The 18,118-nt window shown below is 40.4% G+C and overlaps 1 protein-coding gene across 4 annotated transcripts in view; it reads right to left on the minus strand.

Annotated features, from left to right (window-relative positions):
• The window catches only part of TENM1 (teneurin transmembrane protein 1), a 764,948-nt gene extending 761,110 nt beyond the window's left edge, over positions 1 to 3,838 (minus strand). For 2 of the 4 annotated variants that reach the window (XM_032882346.1, XM_032882343.1), the window contains exon 1: positions 3,560 to 3,837. The gene's annotated coding sequence lies outside the window, so the exon portion shown is untranslated. Of the gene's footprint in view, positions 1 to 3,555 lie in introns of all 4 variants that reach the window. The other 2 variants (XM_032882345.1, XM_032882344.1) reach the window with 2 other exon arrangements.
• Positions 3,839 to 18,118: the final 14,280 nt, after the last annotated feature.

Consider the following 18,118-nt stretch of genomic DNA (forward strand, 5'->3'; position numbering starts at 1 on the left):
AATAATAGTAATCTACCTTCAATACAGTGATTTAACCTAATACACAGAACCTGCAGATGATTTAAAGCACTTATTGTATATGGAAACAGTTCTGAAATTTGATTCTCCTTAATTTTTATAATCAGCCCTACATTCCCAGCTATGGATATATGCTGTTGATCAGAATTGCTAAATACTCCTTCTTACAATATTCATCATTTAATTTATCTATAGTTGTGCTAGTAATCCAGTTCAAACCTTTATTCCAAATGGTAAATGAAGGGAAGCTTCTTTTCTTTTTAAGTGTGCATGGATTACTACTTTTGAGGGTAAACTGACAGGAATTTTTAAAAAATATGGAATTTTAATACAATTATTATACATGTTTTATGTATGATGCATGGCATTCTTTGGAGATAGCGTGTGTGTGTGTGTGTGTGTGTGTGTGTGTGTGAGAGAGAGAGAGAGAGAGAGAGCAAGAGAGAGAGAAAGAGCAAGGGAAAGAAAAAAATAGGTGAGTACTATAAAAGATTTATTTTTATTAAAAAAATGATGAGTATGCTAAGCACTGGTCTTCTATTGACCTCAGGTCAGTCTGTAAGTGGGTAAATAAATAAATAAATAGTTTAGGAAACCTTAAGGGATTTATTAGTCATAATCTATACTAAGCACTTAGTAACTAAAAACTGAAACTGATGAACATTTGGGAAAAGCAAGCTTCAAGCAAAAATTACATGGATTCTAACGGCTATCTCTAACAGAATAGAAAAAAAATTTGTTATGTTAATTAGTACTGAACCTTCTTATCACTTCTAAGTTTTTAAGATTGTCATGGAAAATGTTCAGAAGCAATGTGCCAAAAGAATATTTTGCAGTTTGATCATTTAAAGTATTACTGTACAGAATAAACTTATACTGAGCTGTTCTGCTTCAGCGAGAGTCTTTGTATTAAAGGCTTCAGAAAGGTACAATGACTATAAAAGAAACTATGATTATGTCAGTGTTATTTACACATATGATAGCTGAATTGAAACAATGAAACTTCTAGGGTATTTGAACCCGGACTTTGAATTAGGCCTTTGAATGAGACCGTAATTACATATTATCTGATTTTACTTTTTAACACTCCTAAATGTTTGAATATCTGGAGTCTTGTTTAATCACCCTTACAGCACAATGATTCTACAAAGCCTTCTTTCCTTCAGCCTCATTACATATTATGTTCATAACTGGGACCTAGAACTAATGGCAAATACTAATTCATGTATTAAAAATATTCATTTTTCTACTGTGTCTGGCATTGTTCTGGGGACTAGACTCTGTTAGTTTTATTACGCAAATGTCAAAATCTCTTTGTAGAGTTGTTTTCCAGAAACACCTGTTTATCAAAAATATTCTGGGGGACCATCTGAGAACTTTCAACTAACATTTAAAGCATGGATTCATTTTGGAAATTACCTGAACCTCTCTTCAAATATATCTTGTGACTTTTATTATCATTAAAATGTTCCAACATTACTTGAGTATATTTGAAAGCTTTGAACCACCTTAAAAAAAAACCAACTTTGCAATAGTAAATAAGTTAATACATCACCCCGAAAAGTCTTATAAACTTCGACCAAAATGGCAAAACTAAGATTCTGCTTTTCCAGTTATTTACTTTAAGAGGCATACTATGTCTTATAAAAATTCATTTCCCCCACATTGCAGATGTGAAAAGAAAAGAGGGGGTGTTGAGCAAATAAGCAAATACTGGGTAATCATGGAGTATAATGTAAAGCTGTGGCTCTTCTTTTAATAGTAATAATAATAATAATAATAATAATAAAGCCTTTCCTTCTTAGACTGTGCTCTTTCTTGGCAGCACTTAAGTACCCTATGCTCCAAACTGAAAGTCTTTGGACTAAGAAGATAAACCAGGATATTTTAGCCAAAAGATAATAATAGAGCAGACATCTGCAATGTCTTCCCCGAACAGGTTAAGAGTAGGGGCTGATTCTCACAGTATAGTGTACCTGGTTTGTTAGTTGTAATCCTAGAACAACAATCTAAAATTCAAGGAAGCTGTCTGTGACCCTTACTTACCACAAACGCGATCAACTAAATGTTAATCAAACAGTACCTATTAGAGTCCACTGGGGTATTTCGTTTCCTTTTGGTTTCTAAAACAGAATGGCTACTAATTGCCCATCCATAGCACCAGTAACTTCTTTGCGTATTTCTTTGGGCCACCTGAAATACACCTCGGGATTAACATTCTGGACGGAAAAAAAAAAAAAAAAAACGGGAAAGTTGAGGCGGCTCCTGACCAGCTGCTTCATATTGAAAATGTGGAGTTTTTCTATACATATTAGCATATCGCCGATAGCGGTGATGCAGATCTGCTAACCTGAAGCTGCCGACGGTAAGCGGGAGCTGCAAACCAGCCCTCGCCCCCGCCCCTACTCTCCTGGTGGCGAAATAGATGTCGAGACAACATCTACTAGTGGAGGGAGATCGTCTGTCTCTGCAATTGTAAACAACTGGCTGCACTGGGTTTGCTGAAATGTTTAAATACACTCCTGACTGCAAACACATCCACTCACTAAGTCGCGCTAACAGTCTCCCTTCACCACCTCTAGGAAAAGCATTCTAAAACTAAATTGTCAATCTGCCGGTTGTGGAGTGGAAGGAAGTGAGGTTACATTTCTCCAGGTATGCCTAGAGGGTACTTGGCGCTCCGCAGTTGTACGGGCCGCTACTAGATTCCCGGGATGTAATGCAAAAAACCCACACACAAACCCGCGCAGCTGAGCGCTCGGTTAAAGCCAAAACCGACGGCTCCCCGAACACCGACTACTGCGTAATGACTGTCTCTTTTGACGAAGATTGAGGTATAGGGAGGACGCACCGGGTGGGGCCCCAAACGGTGTAGGTTAGAAAGGGGTTCTAGAGTTCCCCCTGCCCCGAATCTGGGCTCCCCGCGTAAGGTTCAAAGAGAAATTCAGAAGCAAACAGGTACTAAAGTGCGTCCTAGCCCCTAGGCATCTTCTCTCAGAGAGGGCACTAGCGGGACCCAAGTGGTCGAGCCCCGGGCGAACGCTCCAGGTGGGAGGGATGCCGGAGGAGAGGCGCCCTTGTCTTCCCTCGGACCAAGCGCCGCCCCCCCCCCCGACTTTCCCAGCGTCCAGGTCCACTTGTTAGAGCGCCCCGGCTCTGCGCAAGAGCCGAGGCGAGGGCCCCCCTTTTACAACCAAAGGAGTTGGTTGGAAAAAGTGTCGCCTGTAAAGCCCAGCAAGCCCCCGAAAGCAGCGCCCCCAGGGCCCACTGTAAGCTTGAACTGCGAACAAGGCCGACCTCCCACCTCTCCCGGGTGGTCCAGAGCCCCGGGCCAGGCGGAGACCCAGAGAAGAAGGAGCTAAGGTTCTGCTACCTCGGGCAGGACTCCCAGCGCGGACACAGCCCACGGTTCACAACCCAGTGCCGCCATCCTTCGCCTGCAGCCTCGGGGCGAAGTTCGCCCGAGTCCTTGGGGTGGGAGGTGGGGGTGGGGGACTCGAGCCTGAGGGAAGGAGATGAGGGCTGGGAGAAACGCACCTACCTAGTCCAGGCGCAAGTTTCGGTGGCGTCCCCAGGTGTGGTCCTCCGCCCCCTCGCCAGGTGCTCAGCCCCGCCGGGCGCAGTCGGTGCCCGGGACTTCAGGCGTCTCAGCCGGTTCCTGCGGGAAACGACTGTAAATCCACATTACTGTTCGAGCTGCCGCTTGGGCCCCCGCATCGCTCTCCTCTGGCTGGCGGCGGCGGTGCTCCCAGCCAGCAGCCACCGGGAGCAGGGACCGAACCTGGCTATTGCCGCGCCAGCGGACGATCCCTGCTAGGAGGGTGCTTGCGGCCGGGGTCGTGTGTGTGTGTGTGCGAGAGTGTGTATACGCGTGTGTGTGTCCGTGAAAGACAGAGTGTGCGTGTGTGTGCGAGCAGAAGGGGTGAGCTCAGCCCCCGGGGCACTAGGAGGTGAACTCCGGGCTAAGCCGGAGCCCGCCGCGCTCCCGGGTACGGGGCGTCTGCACGGCTGATGGCTGTGCTGATGTTGCCGTGGCCACCGCCGCCGCGCTCTAAGGCTGGTAGCGGTGGTGCAAAAAATGTTTCTCCGCTACTCGAGACCAAAAAACCTGCCCTGTCTACTGAGCATGCCCGGTTTGACAGCTCTACAGCCAAGGATTTTTTTTTCCCCTTTTCCCCAAGACTCCAGGTTTTAGCCGCAGCTGAGATGGGGGAGGGAGGAGGAGCAGGAGGAGGAGGAGGACTGAGGGAGCAGGTAATCGGCAGAGGAAAGGAAGTGGAGATGAGAAAGATCTGGGTGTCAGAGGATGGAGAGAGGGAAGGAGAAAGCTGGAGATGGGAACACGGGAAAGAAATATGGATCAACTAAATTCAGATTTTGTACCACAATAAGTTCCTGGCCAGGGGACTCTCATGACTAGATTTTTTTTTTTTTAACCCTCGAGGGTTAGGTGAGGTAGGGGTTTCTGAGGAGCGTTTGTCATCCCCCAGATCAGCCTGGGACAGTGTTTCACAGTCATGACATACACAAATGCGCGTGCACACCACACACACACACACACACACACAAAGGAGCGTGATCACCGCGGCGCTGTGTAAAGCCTCAGGACTGATAGAAAGAATGTGAAGTCTTTTGCCACTATAACTTTGGAGGGGGGGAGAAGAAGAAGAAAGAAAAGAAAAGAAAAAAAGCGAGCAAGCGAGAGAAATTGTTTGGGTTCCTCCTTTTCCGCTCTCCCCCGCCTTCCAGAAAAGCCAAGCCCGTGAGTGTCGTGCGTAAGTGATCCGCAAGCTTTCTCGCGTCCGTCTCTGTGAGAGCACCGCTGACTGCCACCAGCTGACAGTGTGACCCCAGCGCGCCAAGGCCGGCCACCCGCCGCCTCCTGGCGGCGCGTCAGCTCAGCACTGACAAAGTCCTCTTGGAGGGGGATGGGGGGGCAATACTCCAGCTCCTGCCCTGTCAGGCCGCCCTGGTCCCTGGACTCCCCAACCGGCTCCGCCCTTCACCCGGCCGGGCCGGAGGGCAGGGACCCTGGCGAACCCAGCGCCCTGCCCCAAGCCCAGGATCCCTCTTTTCCCACCCTCTTCAGCTTCCTCTAAAAAGCGGAAAAGCGGAATCTACATGTCCAGAAACTCGCTTCGGGAGCCTTAAGGGTCCTACTGGGCATGCTCAGGACTTGGGGTGCCTCTCGTGGAGGAACTCTCCGGCCGCCAACATCTGCATGGCTGGGCCAGATGTGAGGCTTAGGAGGGAGGCGTTGGCGCCCTATTGGAGTTTGGCTCCGGCTCCGGGAAGGGCGGCGGCGACGCCCACAGTCGCCTTCTCCTTCCCGGCTTCCCAGCAAGAGCTAGACCGTGGGAGATACCAAGTGCCGAGCCAGGGGAGCTGCACCAACTGGAGAAACAGGAGTCTTGCGTACTCCCAGACCCCCTTTCCCCCAGCGCCACCCCCGCCGCAGGCAGGTAGGGGGCGCGCAGAGCAGCAGCAGAGAGAGAGAGAGCCCTGCGTGTGTTCGCGGTACTGCTAACCTCTAGGTAAAGAAAAGAGACGGAAGAGTCGAACCTTCTTTGGGAGAAAGACGTTTACTGATGGTTTTCTTGAGTGAAGAAAGAAGGGCGTGTGTTGTGTATGTGTGCACTCACGTTTGTAATTTTTCTCCGCAAGAGCAGGGACAGGAAAGGGAGAAGCTATTGCCGAGTTGAGAGCCCGCTAGGGGTTGCAAGAAGGCACATTTGGAGCCTTGGCGGGCGCTAATTACCGGAAGAGTTGCTCGGGGCGCGGTGGGCGCGCACCAAAGCTTCCAGCTGTTCTCCGCTCTGGGCGGTGGCAGCTGCGCGAGGACGGTTTCCGGGCTGTATGGTCTGCGAGCTCCTGAGCAGGGGGTCCAGATTCGACTTCCGAACGAGAGGTAGTATAGGGTGACGCCAGGGGGAGATCTCGGAACCGTGTGTTCCCATCCAGCTGGTTTTTAATACAGGTATTTGCAAAGAGGATGCATTGTAAGCCCGGCACACCACCGGGGAGAGGAAATAAAATATACCGAGCTGAACATTCGGGGAAATAATCTGGGAATCAAGAGCTGTTTTTTTCCTTCGTCCCTTTTCCAACATCGCCTTCAGCTTTGGGCAGGAATCCTTTGGATCCCGGCTGTTCATCACCCTACCCCCACCCTCACCCCCACCCCTACCCCCACCCCACCGCTCTGCCAACAAAGAAACAAAAGATGACAACTCCACTCTGTGAGGGGATAGCAACTGCTTCCAGAACCATCTCTCGAGCTATTGAAAAGACAATGGGAGAAGGCACGGTTGTAAAACCTGTGTCTTGCCATGAATATGTAAATGAACCTTCCTAAAACCCACTACCGTCCTCTCAAACAAAACAAAAAACATGTATATGTATAAAACATACATAAATATCTTAAATAAAAGAAAGATTCCTCGTTAGGAACCACCAGAATCTTGAACTGTGGAGGGAAAAGACTTTCAGGACACCTCCTCAATTCCCAACTAAGAGTTCTAGAAGAAGGAAAAAGAAACATATGGCCAGTCACTTCTCCAGTGACTCCAAACACTATGAGTCTAAGGAAATTCTGTAACCAATTATTAAGGAAAGAACTCATAAATGAAAAAGAAATTCTGACAGAATGGGAGGTGGACAAACCATAACAGCCATGCAAATAGACTATAGGATTTAAAACCAGGATCATCTCACTCTCACACTTGCTGTCTCTTTTGTCTTTTGGAAGACCCAGGAAAGAAGGGGAGGTTAATAACTAGGGATTTCATAAAAGGAAATTCAGCTTTTTTCTCTCTTGGCAATTCGACAGTCCTTTTAATCTTTTTTTTTTTTTTAATTCTCTCCCCTGCTGTATCCTCATTGTATTTTCTCTCACATTCTTCCCTCTCATTTTCCTTACCAGTCTTCCACAACTCCCAGGAGTCCTTAATTCATTTGGTCTGCAGCTGTCTCCCTTTGGTTCCTTCAAAAACATTGTTTCCATTTCTAATTCCAAAGTACAGAGGGCTCTGTCAACTTTTCTTCCTTTCCAAAGAACTGATTTACTGCTTCTGGAAGTCCACAACCTGATACCGTAGGTGAATTTCCTAAAGCATTTATTCAACTTTAGGGATTCCCTAGACACATTAAAGTAGCAGGAAGTTGCAGAATTTTCAAGTCGTTTTGCTCATGGGAGCAAGAATTTCTATTTCGAATGTGAGCATCAGGAAGAAGACACACTAAATTGCCAGTTTCAGAATGTCCAATGTAAAGGAAAATATAACCAATTGTAATGGAGCACACAATCTGTATAGGACAGTTATTCAGTTGCCTAGGTTATATTATTCAAATAATTTGCTAGGAATTTTAAAAGCGATAAGCCTTTTCATTAACAAAGACCACACACATGTATGCATACACCTTTAGACATTTATTCCCAGAACCAATGTAATTACATAAATTCAATTCAGTAAATGATTATGGAGCATCTACTACATTCCAGGAACTGTGCCAGCAATGGAGATAGGTAAAGAAATCGAGACTTAAGCTAAGAGATGTTCAAAGATTTGTGAACAATTCACTAATGGACAAGCATATATTGAGTGGCCGTTACCATGTACCTAGAACAATTCGGTACTAGAGAACAATATTTAGATGTTCTGGCCTTGAATTTTTTTTAATGTATTTGTTTCATCCATAGGTTTCATTCTCTGCAAACAATGCATAATGGAGAATATCACTTATTTCAATCTTGTTTCTAAGTACCCTCATAAGTAAGAGTGTAAGTACAATAATATCAGAAGACTAAAGTCAATAACAATTACATAAAGAAAATCAATGTGAACTATCTGAAATGAAGGAGTTTTGTTTGGTTGCTTGTCTAATGGGAAGATGTATTCAAAGGCACATTTTCAATACATACTGTGGTGTACCATTATTTCCTATTGCAACTGATAACAATGTCATCCAGAGATCAGGTACCAGGGATTATGAATGGTGCTGGCACCTTGACTTTTGGCTACAATGATTGGAAGCAAGAGAGGTAGCTTAATGATTTTCTACCCAAACACTTTGCATACTCAGAGCTGTAAAATTGCAATCACCAGCGTGCTGCTAGGGAGTGCCCATTTCTGGCTGGCTGTGGGCCCCTCTGGGGAGAGCGGTCACATTGGAGGAAGTTCACTTGAACCTGGTTGTGAACAGTTGGTAGCCAGGATTCTGCATCCATGTGTTCAGAACAGAATCAGGCACATTTTTTTTTTCACACACCCAATTAAGGCTCAAGAGAACAACTGACAAGCCAATCAAAGTCTTCTCTTTACCTATTTCTGTTTAGTATCCAAATGAATCCTGAAGACCCATTTTTCTGACTAGAGTTCCAAGAAGAAGCAAAATATTTTTCCCCCTTTGAGCTTCAGCCAGTCACTCTGTATTCCCCATAGCAAGCCCTGCTTACAGAGGTGTACATTCATAGAGAATATCTCTCATTGGAAAGGCTCCATCAGTGCTGCTGCACCTTATTCTCAAAATAAAATGTATCCCTAATGCAGATTAATCATAACCTTCAAAAACCAAGACTTCTCAATAGGGTGCAGTGGCAATTCATTTGCATTACTGCTATAATGGATTCAAATAATTGCTAAATTTGAAATTACAGACAATGAAAAGAATGGCACCTTGGCCTTTAATTTATATGAAATCCACTTATATTTGATATGCATACACATAAAAATATGGCAATAGCAATAATTTCTACCCTCATAAAGATAACGGAGTGCCTTCCCTTGCCAATTTGAAAGCTGGCTTTATGCTAGTGTTTGTCTTTATATTGGGAATACTTTTAAGAATATTACTTTTTGGTACTTTTTAACTATAAGAACATTACTTTTCGGCACTTTTTAACTATTACTGTTGTCGAAAAGGGGAAATATTGGTTTCAAAATGTACCATGATTTCTGTTTGAGAGATGAAATTACACTCCAGAAAGAGAATTTAAAAAGGGTGTAGAACAATTAGGATTGTTCTGTTGGCATTTAAATACACTTGAACTTCTCTCTAACTTTGTGACCTCGTCATAATAACCTTTAAAGTGAATTATTATCATGATTGACTTACAGGTAACTATTAATTTGTATTGAAATAACTAAAGCATTTAGTGCTTCTAAAACGCATGCTTAATAACGGCCACGAGAAGACTTTTATAGCCATATACATTAATAATTGCTATTAGATGCTAACAATTATTAGGATAATCTATCATAAACAGATTTTAAATGCATTTTATATGAAAATTGGAAACTAGAATATTATTTTCCATGCAACACAATAAACCTGAATAATTTCTTTTCAGACTAAGGAAACAGGCTCTCATATGTGTCTTCATCCTTTTGTTCATACCTTGATTAAGCAAAGATTTATAGAATACCTAGTATGTGCCTATTCAGTGCTAAATACTGGGGACCAGAGTGATAAACAAAACACACTTGTTCTTATCTTTGTGTAGATTATGGTCCACTGGTAGGAGACTGACAAAACCAATCCTACAATGAGATACACACTTCTAAACTGATGAATGCTCTGAAGGAAAAAAGCACTATTGACAAGGGAACAACAGAGGAGACATAATTTTTATTGAGGTTGGAGGGGTTAGACAGGCTTCCCTGAGGAAGTGGCTACTAATTGGGGGCCTGGAGAATGTGTAGTAGTTAACATTCCAGGATCAGAGAAAAGACTCTACAGTATTTGATGTGAGAATTATCTTGGCATAGTCAAGGAGTACACGGACATCCTATGTCTCTGGAGTGTAGTGAGTGTAGGAAGTGGAAGGAGGGGCCCCTGTGTGGCTCAGTCAGTTAAGCTCCTAACTCCTGATTTCAGCCCAGCTCATAATCTCAGCATCATGGCTCAGTGCACAGTGGGGAGTCTGCCTGAGAGTCTCTCTCCCTGTGCCTCTCCCTCTGCTTGTTCTGTCTCTCTGTCTCAAATCAATCAATCAATCTTTTAAAAACAAAAGTGGAAAGGAAGTGGGGAGGAGTAGTAACATAGGATAAGGCAGGACAGGCAGAAAAGAGCAAAGCCATATGAGGGTTTAGGGACCATGATTAAAGATTTTCAATTTTTCCCTAGGGACAGTGGGAAGTCAAGGAAGGTGTGATATGATTTGATTTACAGTTCAGTGGATCTCAGTCAAGTCTCTGTACTTGCTGACCCTCAAATTATAAATCTTTTTCTATCCTTATTCTTCTTGACCTTTCTATCCCAGAGATAGGAAGAAAGGTCTCTAATGCCAGAGACCCTGGGATTTCCTTGGAGAATTTTAGGTTATCTGTGTAGCCAAAATTATTTTCATAATAATACTAAGATATTATTTGCCTTTCACTCACATTCTCTTACAAACATAGATCAATTAATTGGATGCAAAAGCAGAAGAATTTAGCTATGTTCTATTAAACCAGGAGTTAAAGATAATACTATAACTCTCAATAATTTTTTGTTTGGGAAAATGTATTACTTTTTCATAAAAGTAATGTTTTACATGCTACATATGTTAACATGTAATGAGTTTATTACTGTCATTTTAAGAGTATTGATACATTACTATTTATGTCCGTTTTCACTTCTGGTAAAGAAATACCAATGGAGATAACCCACAAAGATAATAGCATTTTGGGGGCTTCAGAAATTTTGCAGAGTTTCCTAAATGTGTCCAGAGACCAATGCCAACCATTGATCTTCTTTTCTTAAAACTGGCTGTGGTTTCCTTCTTATCAGTGTCTTTCACTCTTACTAAAGTCTCAATCCTTAGATTCACAATAAGAAATTGATTTTTTTACTGCAATCCAGAATGGTCACTTACAACTGCTGTATGATGTATTTTGAAATTTCTATTCTATTCCAAGCTAATCAATTATTTTCTTAACCCAGTAACCCACACTTGGAAAAAGTATGGATGATCTCATCCCATTTCCAGGTTTCAACAATTACTTCTAGTTCAATAACTTCCAAATCATAGCCCTGCCCCAGCATTCTTCCTGGGCTCCATCTCTAATAGCTGGCTGGATATTTCTTTCTTATTATCTCATAATTACTCCAAACTCAACTTGTTTAAACTGAACAATTGATTCCCAATTAAATTGATTCCCAATATATTTAATAGGAAAATGGGAGATTATAAAAACATATAATCTCATGTTTCTATGAATTGACTAAAAATAAAATATTTACAAATAGATGCATGGTGAAAGGACCAGGAAAAATATATTATAATGTTAATAGTGATTCATGAGCTTGTTAGTGGTTTTAATTTTCTTTTTTGTATTTTGTATATTTTATTTTCCATAATAAATACATACTAATTTGTGATCAGAAAGCTATTACTAAAAATATAAAAATATAACTAATCTTCCTTATAAGTCTTATACCTACTCTTGCCTTTAATTTTAAAAGTATGTTTCTATTTATCTCAAGATAAGCTAGAAACATACTTTTTCAGTAATAATCATTTTAGTAAGGCAGACTCCTCTAGGACCACTTTCTTTTATCACCAATGGATTAATTACAGAATTAATCTAGGATTAATTAATTAATTAATTAATCTAGGATTCTAATTACAGAATGAGCATAGGCAAGACTCATCTATCACCACAAAGTAGATTCATCAGTTTTCTAGGATACCTGACATCTTGGTTGAATTTCTAGATGCTTCAGGCTACTATAGCTCTTTCTGTCTTGAGACTGTGTATAGTCTATTCCATAGGCCATCAGATGGACATTTGGTTACAGTGAGACAGTCTATCTTTTCATTCAAACACTGTTGTAAATAAAGCCTAAAAATTGGTTTAAAACACTCCTACATATGCCAGGGAGGCCTTTCCTTCTCCATTTCTAGCTGTCCATTCATATTTATCAGACTTTTATTCATTACTCCCTTTTTTCAAGAAGAGCTCTCTGGACTTCCATCCTGAAATGCTCTTTCCTTTGAATTGCTAAAGCACTTTCTTCTCTTGTCCCTTATCCCATTCTTATTTGTATTATAGTTGTTTATTTAGATGCTTATTTCTCCTGTTGTAGGTTTATTTCTTTGAGGGCAGGAGCATGTCCTTCTATAGATCTTGGTTGTATATAGTAGGTCCTTTAGAAATACTTGACAGTGGCGCCTGGGCGGCTCATTCAGTTAAACATCTGTCTTCAGCTCAGGTCATGATCTCAGGGTCCTGGGATCAAGCCCCATGTCATCATTGGCCTCCCTGTTCATCTGGGAGTCTGCTTATCCCTCTCCCTCTGTCCCTCTCCCATGCTGGTGCACACACTCTCTCTCAAATAAATAAATAAATTAATTAATTAATTAATAAAATCTTTTTTAAAAAAGGAAGAACTGGAGAAAAGTTTTGAATTTAACAACTTTATAACTAAAACAAAGTATTAAAATAATGAGAAGATTTAAGAGAAAAAGTAATATGTTCTACTGATAAAGCTTAATTAGAATTCAAGTTTCCTACCTCATACAGGAAATTTTCTTTAAATCTGTTGCCTTGATTTAGCACCATCTTTACTTAGTCCATGCCATGGTAATGTCTAAAGAGGTAATATTGTGTTTAAAAGAGACTTTTTCTTTCTTTCTTTTTTTTTTTTAAGAGAGAGAGCATGCCAGCAGAGATAGGGGGCTGGGAGGGGCAGAAGGAGAGGGAGAAAGAGAATCCCAAGCAGGCTCCATACCCAGTGCAGAGCCCAACAGGGGGCTGAATTAAAAGAGATTCTTCCTATGTATTTAGTAAATTAGGCTTCTTGGATCTGGTGTCAACTATCTACTGCCACATAACAAATTGCCCCAAAAGTTCATAGCTTAAAAGATTTTACCATTTTTCACAGTTTTGTGAATTAGGTGGGAAATTTTTTTCCTCTGTTCTTATCAAGGATCACTCAAGTAGCTGCGTTCAGTTGACAGGTCACCTAAGTCTGGGTTTATTCCACATGGCCTCCCGCATATGTCTAATGACTCAGCTGGGTGTCTGGAACAACTAAGGCATCTGGGTCTCTCTCTCCAGGTAGCCTTTTTCCATCAGATCTCATATCCTCTGTATCAGTTAACTATTGTTGTATGACAGTGAAATTTAAGCCCTAAGAAGCCTTAAAACTTAGTTGCTTAAAACAACAGCAGTTTACAGTTTATCTTTTCTCATGATTCTATGGATTAACTACACATTTTCTTTGCTGGTTTTTCCTTGGCACATTCATGCAGCTTCATTCAGCTGGAAGGATATCTAGGCTGAAAGGTAGGAAGTGGCCCCACTCATGCACTTGGCAATAGGTGCTGGGTGTCGTCTGGGTGCTTCAGATGTTTGCTCTTTTCCACATGGTCTCTCATTCTCCAGTAGGAGAATGTAGTAGGTGTAGTAGGAGAATCCAGTAGGTGTAGTAGGCTACACTAGCTGCCGGATATGCTGGTGTCAGGGCAGCATTCCATGATGACAGCAAAGATAGAAGCTACAAGGCTTGGAAAAGCCTAGGTTTCAGAACACATACAATGTTACTTGTGCTGTGTTCTATCTTTCAAAGAAAATCGGGACCAGAGAAATAGACTGTTTATCTTTTTTTTTTTAAGATTTTATTTATTTATTTGAGAGAGAGAGAGAGAGTGAGAGAGCAAGCGAGAGCATGAGTGGAGGGGAGAGGCAGAGGGGAGAGGCAGAAGCAGACTCCCCACTGAGCATGGAGCCAGTGACGAGGTGATCAAGACCTGATCAGGTGATCAGGACCCTGATTACATGACCCGAACTGAAGTCAGATGCTTAATCAACGGAGCCACCCACATACCCCTAGACTGTTCATCTTTTAAGAGAGCTGCAAAATATTGCAGCCAAGCTTTTCTTTGTACCATAGGCACAATTTAAGATATGACTGATTACAAATTCAGTGTTCTATTGTGTTGTGATGTACTTAAAATTACAGGGTAGATGATATAATTTTTTCCTTTTTTCTTCTCCCTTTAGAAACATTTCTGTCCCATTCTCATTTTAGTTTCTCCTTTAGTTTCTTTTTTGCTACATATGAAATCCATGAATGCATTCTCACTGAAAAATATTTAAGGAATGTAATAGTAGCAAACTCTTAGGGTGTCTGGTTGGCTAGTCGGTTAAGCATCTGATTCTTGATATTGGCTCAGGTCATGTTCTTGGTGTCGTGGGATTGAGCCCCAGGTTGGACTTGGTGCTCTGCTTGGAGTCAGCTTGAGATTGTCTCTCTCCCTCTCCCTCTGGCCCTCCCATTCTCTCTCTCTCAAATAAATAAATAGACCTTTAAAAAATGGCAAATGTTTACACAATAAGCATATACTGTATGCCAGGTTTTATTTGGAAAGTTTTACATACATTGCCTCATTTAATCCTCACAACAAGTCTTCTAGCTAAGCAATGATAACACCACCATTTTGTAGAGAAAGAGACTGAGGCACAGAGAGGTTAAGAAACTTGCCAAGGACGCATAGCTAATAAGTAGCAAAGTCACTAAACTATCTGACCCCAGAGTCTATGCTCTCAACCACTCTGCTAACTCTCCTTAGTTTTGCTCTTACTTTCACACATCAGCAATTACGTATGCATTTCTTTAGTCCTGGTTCTACACAATTATGTATATAAATATGCTACACAATTATGTATATAAATATGCTATATGCATTTCCCTTACCTAATTGAATCACAATATATGCAGGATTCTGAAACTTGCTTTTTCTACTTAAAAATATAGCAAGGTCAGTACCTATAGATGTATTTTATTTTAAAAAATTATTTATTTATTTGACAGAGAGAGAGAGAGCACACAAGCAGGGGGAGCAGCAGAGCAAGAGGGAGAAACATGTTCCCCTATGTGCAGAGAGCTTGATGTGGGACTCAATCTTAGGACCCTGGGATCATGAACTGAGCCAAAGGCAGACACTTAACTGATTGAGCTACCCAGGCGTCCCTCTATGTCATTTTTTAAACGGCTGTATATTATTCCATTTTGTGGATTGTGTGAGTGTGATATAGTTTATTTAACCATTTTCTACTGATGGACACCCAAGTACTTTCCAATTATTATTATTTTTTTACAAATAATGTTGCAATAAACATTCATGAATTCATCCTCTTTTTTTTCATTATAAATTTTTGTACAATTCTTTGAGAATTTCCTTGGAAGAGCTTCCTTGAGTGGATTTAGTGGATTAAAGACTGATGTTGCAAAATATCCCTTCAAACAGGGTTTAGGAGTAGTGTCTGAAAGTGTTCATTTCCCTTATACTCAATAACATTGCACACCATCAACCATTTTATTTATTTTTTAAAGATTTATTTATTTATTTGAGAGAGAGAGAACGAGCAGGAGGGGTAGAGGGAGAAAGAGAGAATCTCAAGTAGACTCTGTTGAGCATGGAGCCTGGAACCCAACACAGGGCTGGATCTCACAACCCCAAGACCCTGACCTCAGCAGAAACCAAGTCAGAAGCTTAACTGACTGCCCCACCCAGGCACCACGTCATCATCAACCATTTTAAATTTGATGGACAAAAATATCTCACAGATGTTTTATTATACATTTGCTTGATCCTGTGAGGTAGAACTTTTTAATATAGTTTTTGTTTTTAAAGTTTCTTTTTGTCACTTCCTGATTTTTATAACAGATTATTTTCCTTTTCTCATGGACTTGTTGGAATTCTGATGTATTCTAGATATTGCTCTTTTGTTATATATATTGCCAATATCTTCTCTCAGTCTATCACTTGATTTTGTCAAGTCTGTCAGTTATTTCCTTCATGGAGTCTGGGTTTTGACTTTGCTTAAAAAGACTTTACCACGTACCATTTAAAAAGTTTCCATTCTTTTATTCTATTATCTTCAAAACATTTTTAAAATCATAACTCTTAAGTCCATTTTTGTTGATGGTTTCTATTAAGGGTACAGCCTGTTTTTTTTTTCTTCTCAGTTTGATTGACCATTTGTCCCCAAACCTTTTATAACAGCTCCATCTTTTTCTAAGTTATCTAAAGTCACTATAAATCATATTGTAATAGCATTGTATGGTGACAGATTGTAACTACACTTAACAGGGTGAGCATTGCATAATGTATAAAACTGTCAAATCACTATGTTGTACATCTAAAACTAATATAGCATTATATGTGAACAATCCTTCAATCAGTTTTATTGTAAATAAAATTAACATACTTGTATACATCTTTTTAAAAGTTCTAAATTCTATTCCAATGATTTGAATGACTTTCTCTGAACTAATATCATGCTACATTAATAGTGTTTTATAGTATGTTTTGACATCTCTCCAGTAAGACATTCTTCTTCCTCTCTCACTCTTCTGGTTTTCATTTATTTATTTAGGTAAAAAAAAAAATTTGTTCATTTTTCACCTATATGAACTTTAGAGAAGATCTTTCTCCTACCCAGATTTTTTTCCTATAATGACCCTACCTTTTTATCAGGAATTTTGTGGAAAATTAATTACGAATTTGGATTATTGTTATGTGAAAATTAAAATATAAGAATGTATGTCCCAGAGGAAAATTATCTGTAACACTAAAGAATAATCTTCTGTCAGAGAAGAGAATCCAAATGGGAAGTCCAGTAGGGAGGCCTTATGAGGCATATGAGGAGGATCAGATCCCTATCCTGAGTGAAAGTCCTAAGAGATAGGACAAATAGCTAAGCTTCTTGTTCTTATTGTCCTACTCATCTATACCTAAATGAATAAATACATGTCTCAAATAAACAACTTTGGAATGAAACCACTTATGGGACAGCTTTCATTTTGCTCTCAACAGAGACTGATCTTTGTATCCACTTATCTGCCCAGGAGCTCTAAATGACTTGTACTTATCTTTCCACCTACTGGAAACTCATTCCTTTACCAAATGTCAAGTAAACGAACCACTAAATAGCTAGTAGTTTGTTACTCTTTCCCCCTTTCCTTTTGTTCAACAAGTCTGACAGAAAGGAGGAAGAAAGAAGGAGAAGTCAAGCTAGGGAAGAGACACACAACCCTCTGGTTGTGGCAGAATCTTTAGAAAAATGGGGGAGAAGTTACTAGTTATATCATTATGCACAGTTTTTGTTGTTTTAACAAGTTATGCTTCCTTTTATTATACTTGGTAGTACTTACTATGTATCATTAACTAGTTATTGATTGGTAAGTATAGTCAACTCATACATTTAAACCTTAGAATCTCTTTAAACTCAGGAGTAGCCTATTTAGGTTCAGTATCTAAAATTGCCCCAAGCAAAGCAAACATAATCTATCAATTGCTAGTTTTCAATATGCCCGTTTTATAAGTAAGGTAAAGATGTTGCACATTTTTCCTTCACAAGAAGGCTGCCAAAATTATTAATATAATTTCTTTGGAGGGAAGGAGGAGAAACTGTTTCCCTGATGTCCGTGTAAAATTTAAATGAAAATGAATGTGATTTGAGTGTTAGTATTCATAGCTGCTAGTTCTTCTCTGTTAATTTACATTTATATTCTTAATGTCTAGGTTGAGCCTAGGGAAATTTAAAACTCAATTTCATTAATGCTATAACTTCCATAGGAATCTCAATATGTACAGTTCTTAGATTGTGGTTATTGGATGATACTATAGCAGCTAAGCATAATTGCTGAGTGGTTTATGATAGTCAAAAATGTATTGTCAGTTTTGATTTTCAAAATTCCTCCAGACCTACACCCAGTGTCCAAAAATTTTTAAAGCTAATATGGTAATAAATTTTAATACCTTTAAAATAGAAACAGCATATTTCTGAACCATTGCCCATATCTGATTAATTCTGGTTTAAACTAGATCATGTTTCATTTTTGCAACTATTACATTGACATACATGATGTTTGTGATTACTGCATAAGTTGGGTTTGCAAGTTTAGCTCACTATAATTAGGGTTTTTTCATTAGTTGTTTTTATTGTGGTTATAATCACTACTCCCAGTCAGTAAAGGTACTATGTATAGGAATACATGCCTAAATAATAATGGTTTCCCCTGAGTTCAGATGGATATAGCTTTATTTTTCTTCTTTATAAGCTATGTATATGGGAGGAAGCATTCTCCTCTACTGGGCAACAACACA

The sequence above is a fragment of the Lontra canadensis genome, unplaced genomic scaffold (genome assembly GCF_010015895.1).
Source record: "Lontra canadensis isolate GAN:19392208 unplaced genomic scaffold, GSC_riverotter_1.0 scaffold81, whole genome shotgun sequence".
In the NCBI taxonomy this organism is placed as follows: domain Eukaryota; kingdom Metazoa; phylum Chordata; class Mammalia; order Carnivora; family Mustelidae; genus Lontra; species Lontra canadensis.